Raw genomic sequence first — 7,671 nt, 5'->3', positions numbered from 1 at the left:
ACATCTCACACAACCATAACCATATTTATTAGTACTGTCTCTCTTCTTTGTAAATCAGTCCTGATGATGAGTCTTGGTCTAGACTCGAAACGTCAACAAATTAAAGATGAAAACTGTGGAATATCCGAATTCAACTTCTAAAAAACCACACCATAGAAATCTACAAACCATTAATAAGTTTTAGTACTAGAATTTGACAATTCGTTACTTATATCAGTTTCGGTACTAAGTAATGGTTAAGACATTGGCACTTCTTGAGATGACATGGGTTGCAACTATATGTTTATGGATGGATTTATGTTCACATCTAGCTCACATGTGAAGGTCAAGATGTTATTCAAACCTAAATTCCACCTATAGATTTCAATGCTTAATTCAATACCACTTTGGCATTTTCTAGAAATTCAGTACTTATTTTAGTACCTCATTTTGCACCTGCGCACCAACAACTATGGGTAACCATGCTTAGATTTGTAGCTATGTTCAAACTTGGAGGAAAGTAAAACTAATGTTAGGTGTCATCGTTTCTATCTCCCATGCTAATATAATACATTCCAATATCATAACAAGACCATGGTTAAATATTATTTGTTATCTCAGTTGTACTACAAGAGTTAGAGTTTTATGGAAGTTGATATGATCCTTTGGACCATCACTTCCTCTCCATTGTAATATAAAGAATGGATCTGCATAACGAGAAAGAGAGAACACATAGAAGTTATCATTATTCTGAGTTAATGTTTTGAAATAAATTTGAACCTTTGTTTTCAAGTTGAAATTGAGACTATTATAATGAAGATTTAATTATTGCAATTTGAGCATCGTACTAGTTTGAATTAGTTGTTGGGAACGTTTCCAAGTCTGGAAGTGCCCCTTGACTCAGGTGACGCCCTAGTTTTTATTTTGAGAGTAGGTTAATATTTAGTTTTAGTTTTTTTTTGATTGCAAATTTTATTTGATGGTATTTTTAGTTTTTTTATTAGATTTGTATTTCACGTAGTCTTATATCTATTGTTTTACCTTCAGATCTGTTAATTAAAAGGCATTATGATCATATTAGAATTCATATTTTCAAGCTTCAGAGTCAAACAAATTTAAATTGGTTTCTTAACACGTTTTAATATTCAGAATTTGAACTTACAGAATTTATGTACTTAATTCGGTACTTATTTAGAATTTCAATTGCGAGACTTTCTGTACTTAATTCAGTACTAGGTTCTGTACTAGAACAAGGTATTAAAAAATATACAATTTTTAATTTAGGACTCTTTAATTGATGAATCTTTGCAGCTACTTGGTAAAATATTCCTACAATGAATAAGAACCTACAATATATCTCTAAACCTGCTTAGCATTTATTTTTGATAGTTTGTTAATGCATTTCTTGTAGTTTATTGCCTTGTTTTCTTTACTTGTCTCACACACTTTTGAATATAGTTATCGACATTTACTTTTTTGCAATTTACTTTTATGTAGTATGGTTAATGTGTTTTCATCACTGTAGGATTAAAACCACCAAAGTATCAAGACCTAAAAAGCTACATATATAGAACCACATGAACATTTTATTTGTCGGTAATAAAAGACTATGGTTTAAAACACGATAAGAATTAGAGTTTTGTAGTCAAATGACAAGTGATAATCCTCAGTAATTAGTTCTTTTTATCTTAATTGTTAGCATAGGCTAGAATAGGCTCTAGTCCTGCATTTCTTGTGCTTGCATCTCTAAGTCTTATGATCCCGGATTCAATAATTAAGTGTGGGAATTAGAATAAATATAATTCCACCAACATTGTTGGCATTTTTTCCAAGGAGATGCTAAAGGGATTAGAGCATAGTTTCTTTCACAAGTTTTATGTGTGATCTTAGCTACGGGGAAACTAGAGGGTGGAGAAAGACAGTAAAACATGAGTGAAGAGCCATACATCTGCTTTGGTTTGCAGTCGCTCCAAAGTTTGGTTATCTCTAATTTATTTTCAAGTTTCTTTTTCATATGGCTAGAATTAAAGGTAGGATGCAAAGTGTCATTTTTCGTTATTTTTCATTGCAAGTGTGTTTTCCTTTAGTTTGATTCATTGAAAGAAGAGAAGTCTAACTTGTGTGAATAGATAACTTGGTGACAACAGGGTCTTAGTAGCATGCTGTCTCTTGAACTACATTATTGGTTTGCTTGTATTTTTTTTAAGTGCATTTTATTTTTATTTCCTTAGGATTTTTAAAGTTTTTGGTACTTGAAGAATTCCATACACTAATCCATGTGCATGACATGGATTAGAAACAAGAAAATAAGTATTCAACGATGATCAAGAGTTTGGAATAACTCTCTCAAATCCTAGCAGTAGTTGGGGTCTCTTCTTCTCAAGGAGAACAAATCTTGACAATAGCCAAGAAATTATTTTCCTTCCCATAAGTGATAGAAGAACAAAAACACCATGAATCACATCCACATGAATATCATTACTCTTGAAAAATTGTTGAGGAAACTGAAGAATCATGGATTGCATTTGATGGAGAGAAAGAATTAGAACCTGATATTAAATAATTTTCAATATGCCTATTTACAAATCCTCTAAGCACACAAGAGGATAATCATCTAATGCTAGAAGACTTGCATGGCACGATAAAGGAGGATATGTCGAATGAGCCAAATAAAGAGGTAAGCCAATAGCATTTTGATTTTATTGAAAGTTGGTTTCAAGCAACTGGAAGACCACATTGCTCCTTGACTCCTCCTTAATTCTTGACATCATCATTAAAACAACTGGTTCTTCATACTCAAGTCTGCATTAAAGATTATATTCTAAACTTGAGTATGAATTCATTTTTATATTTGTTACACACATGGTTACATTGGAAATACTCCTATACTTGAGGAGAGGAATTTCTTTTTCTCAAGCAGAGTAGGATAATAAATAAAAACTTTATATAGTAGTTAGTTTATTTATAAAATATAGTGCAACATATTTCTTATTTGTTTTATATAAGTGGGGATGTTAATGACTCAAAGGTAATTAGTTGAAAATTGGAGATCTATGTTCCTATTACATATTTCTGTTGGGGTCTCTTTCACCTTCATATTATGTTTAATAAAGATTGTGACTCAGTCTCATTTCCAACTGCAACATGGTTCAACTATTACTTTTCTTTCCCACTTATTATTTCTTTATTATAGTTAGATTTGTTTCTTTTTTTTTTTCAATAAAGTAAACCATGACCATTATTTTTGGAATCTTATGTGAAGTTGGAAATGATTGCATTGAAACATCATCTAGTATTTCATACCAACTGTCTTGTACATTGTTTCAACTAACCAATACCCATAATTTTGGTACCAGTTTGTTATTTTGCAAGATAAAGTAGGATTCAAGGATATTGTTCATTTGGGATGTTCAAATATTGGAATATTTTCAAAAGAAAAAAGGACATCTTTGTCAACTTAATGGAACACATAGGGGAGTATTTGATGATACCTTTATTTTTCCTTAAGCTGTTAAATATAACATCCCTCCCTTGTGTGTCAGACTATTGTAACCTAAGCTGAGGAAATCTAGGTGTGATGTGTAATATGGAAAATAAATGCATTATTAAATAAATTAATAAAGTGATCACCTGGAAAAGCGAGACACCAAGAGATGATATTCTTGCCAAATCCCATTGAGGAATGGGATAGGATAAATCTTTCATGATAAAGCTTCTAGATGTGATTCTAGATAAGCTTGATGGATTGGAGATAAATATTCATTGGATGGATTGGAGATAAATATCCATCGACGAAAAAACATAAAAGCTTTGTGGGGGATAAAGGCAATATTTTATGAGGAAAAGCCTCACAGGAGATAAAGGCGATATTTTCCAAAAAAGGCCTAGGAAAATGGATAAAAATCCATAAAAGTGGGACACTGCTAATAGAAACCATATCATGAAAAAGGGTATTAAATATCCATTGCATAGATCAATTGGAGGAAGTTGATCCATGGCAAGAACCTCAGCTCAGGGGGAATCAGAGGTGATTCATGGTTGGGTGGTGGTGCTCCGTTCTCCAAATGATGTTTTTGTGGGATTCATTTGCGTGGAATGTCCTATATGATATTTTCTTCTCTTCTCTGTTATAATTTCAGTTTGTTTATGAGTAGATTTACTGATGTTCTCCTCCATTCTGGTCGGTTGTTACTTGCATGAAAAATGATGTATGGTTACTCCTAACCTTTTTATGTTGTTAAATTGTTAGCTCATATGTGTATATGTGGTGTCATCTGTAAACATGAGAATAAATAAATGAGTTGCTTGTGGTAGTTATACATAAGTAGACTTATTTGTGTTTATGGATTTATGAGTTGAGTTTAGATGAATGCATGTGACTTTTATTGCCTTCAAAGTAGAGGCTTAGTAGGTAGTTGTATTACTTGGGCCATGGAGCTATTTTTACTCATGTTAGAATTTATATATGACCATTGTGCACAAGTAGAAATACTTGCATTTACTTGCTTATGGGAAATCATATATGAGTATTTGAGATATCTATGAATCTAAACTTGATTATCATGAAGGGTCATGATATGCCTTTAATGTTATATGATATCTATGGTTTAACATGGCAATTGTTCAGGCATATGACATTAATGCATGTGGAATAGTTATGGGATAGGGCTTCTAAGTGTATAATCACTTACTCAGGGTTTTCTCTTCCATGCATGCCATAGTAATTGTATTGGAGGAGGCTAGTTAGTTAATTTTGCATGTTGCATAAAATTTCTATCACGAAACCCTTGAATATATAAGGAGGACTAAGATCATGACTCTTAGCCATGCTAGTTACAATAGACTCACACCAATGATCCATAACTACTTGTAAGGGTTTATGAAAGAGTGCATGCTATGATTCATTCTCCTATCAAATTTGTAAAGGTGGATTAGGAGAATAGGTAAGATCATTGCTATAATATTGTGTAGTATTTAGGATCATGGGTATAGTTGCAAGGATAATCCTTGAGTGTGTGATGATGAGGTCACTATACTTGAGACGAATCAAGAATATTAACTTTAATCGAGGAAAAAATTAAAATTTATGGAGCCTAGGAGCTACTTTTTTGGGTAGGCTCAGGAGGTAGGTTAAAAATGGTATCAAAGCTTCAAGTTGAAACAATGAAGCCCATGGAATAATCCACCTTCGTGTCATTTTTGTTGACGGGTTTTAATTATGAAAAGTCTATAAGAAAAATAACCTCAAAATTCATCTGGAAATTTAAGCACATGAAATTCATAATACCAATGGAAATTAGGATTCTTTGAAGGAGAATCCAAGCATAACCATGGTTATTGAAGGATCAATAACATATATATATATATATATATATAACATGTTATACTTCAAAGTATTTAACATCAAACAGGGTTTTTATGAAAACAATCCTTATTAAATAAAGGTTTAATTGATTAAATTAAAAGTTAAAGAGGTTCGCTCTTTTGGACCAAACCTTCATTCTATTTAAGTGACACAATGATACGAGTCAAGTGAGGCTGCCTGTAATACATGTCCTATGTTCATGCAAAGTTAATATGAAAAAAATAACAACTTGAATGGTTTACATGCGACACTGTAATTAATAATGGGATATAGATAATAAATATCAGAGAAGGTACGCATTTGTTAAAAATAGAACTACACATCAAAATTGGGTATGTTAGTAAAAATGGAAAACCATACACAAACATGGACTTCTTGTTGAAAAAACTTTGGTCAACCCGTGTTCCAAACACATAGTGTTTTGTGTATTTTTCGTGTTGGTGCTTAGTCAATGGACCAACTCGACCTGATCGACCATCGCATCAGAGCAGTCAATGCGCCCCACTTCTCAATGGACTAGATTAAAACTTAAATTATGAGACCACACCAAGATTCCATGACGACTTTAACATGTTGCATTTATGTTGTTGAAGACCAGTTCAACATGAATGTTTATGACAATGTTAACTATTTCAACGCTAAACAATCCCTTGGGAAATTCCTTGGGTTTAGGCTGAAGGTTTTCTTTCTTTACGAATGTAGATTATACGTGAAGAGATCAGGCTACGAATGCTAATTAGAAATTGGAGATCTGGGCTAGCTTCCTTATAGCAGAAGTCTATGCCCAATGATGTTGATACAATAGGGTTGCATTCAAACGTTTTAGATGGAGAAAGAAGTCATGTTGTTTGGCTCTAAGAACCAGATGTGCAACTATTATTCATTTCATTTATGATCAATGTGTAATATTGATTTTGTATGGAGCATGGTGAAGTTGGTGGGTTGAGAAGCTACACGACGGAAGAACGGTCGCTCCTCCCATGTGACTTGGTGCATGATGCATTGATCACGATGCTTTATTCCTCCTACGCTACTAAAGAAAGCAACTTTTTCCTTTTTTAATTGGAAGGTTACTCAAATGGTATGTATGCCAGCTTGGGTGGTTCTTGACCCATGCTTTGTGGGTAATGCAACCATGTACACCAAATTTAAAATAGTAAAGAAGTCACAATCCCTGTTTCCCTTTTTGATGTCGGAGAAAAGGCTACAACACTGCGGTTTCCTTTGTATGTGTTTGCTTTACCATATAGATTCAGATATGTTCGACCTTATCCACAGTTTCGTAAACATTCATGAGAGCTTAACCTCATCCAATGATCCAAAGAGGTATGATCCCAAAAGTCCAATTCCTTCTTATGCATATAGAAATGTTATTCGTGAAATGCTGATAAAAGTAGTCGAAGAGAAAATTAAATGTGTTAGAGATATGAATTATCTGAAATAATAAGAGATAAGATTTATGGATAAGCCTTTCCGATGTAGAGGCGATGGCTTTTAATCTTATTTTCAAGAAAAGTAGGGTAAACCCGCAAGATTTTTTGGTCGTGCCGGCAATTGAATTACAAAAAAGACTGTTGTAAGAGCACCACAGTGGCTATAAAACCCAGACCTTGCAAGCTCGAATATGCACCTTTTTCCTTGGGCCTTTATGTAGTTCCTTTTATTTCTCATATTTTGTGTCTATATCCAAAGGGAAAGGAAGAAAGAGTATGGTACTCAATTGACGATGACAAGGGATGTAGCGTTGTTTTTTTTTATGGTTATCATTGCTGCAGCAACCATCTTGCCTTCTCTTGTGATGGGAGGCAATGAAGTTACTCAGACCATAACATTTTATACAAATTCTCCTTGCCGGAGGTTGCTTAGGGTTGTTTTATCCTGAGTTTTTTTTTACCCTACCCAAAGCTCTCGGCTTCGGCTGAGTTATTTACAGTGGTGATAGAACAATCTGATATAAAATTTCTATCTCTGAGTTTCTCGTGGGTAGTGTATCTGTTCTCTATGTCTAGGAGGAATCCATATTAAAAAAAAAAAAATTTAAAATGGTGGAAATTTTCGTAAAAAGTCTGTAATGCTCTAGAAAATTTCTTTCAATTGTCATTACTCTGTTCGATTGACTTTTCTCCATTGAAAACATTGGGAAAATTGTTGCAGCCTTGTAGAAAAGATGTCCACGAATTTATAGTTTGGATATGGCATGGGTGTTTATTTTGATTAGAATTTGAATCAGATTGATGTATATACCAGTGAGATTAAGCGCCCAACATTTAGACAAATTAGATTCGTACAATCATTATTATTTTCTCTCTAATATTGGAATAAAATAA

The sequence above is a fragment of the Pinus tabuliformis genome, chromosome 6, assembly GCF_031772625.1.
Source record: "Pinus tabuliformis cultivar Carrire ecotype Pingquan chromosome 6, CPIR1, whole genome shotgun sequence".
NCBI classification, from domain to species: domain Eukaryota; kingdom Viridiplantae; phylum Streptophyta; class Pinopsida; order Pinales; family Pinaceae; genus Pinus; species Pinus tabuliformis.
The sequence above is the reverse complement of the archived record's forward strand: the minus strand, read 5'-3'. Positions refer to the sequence as shown.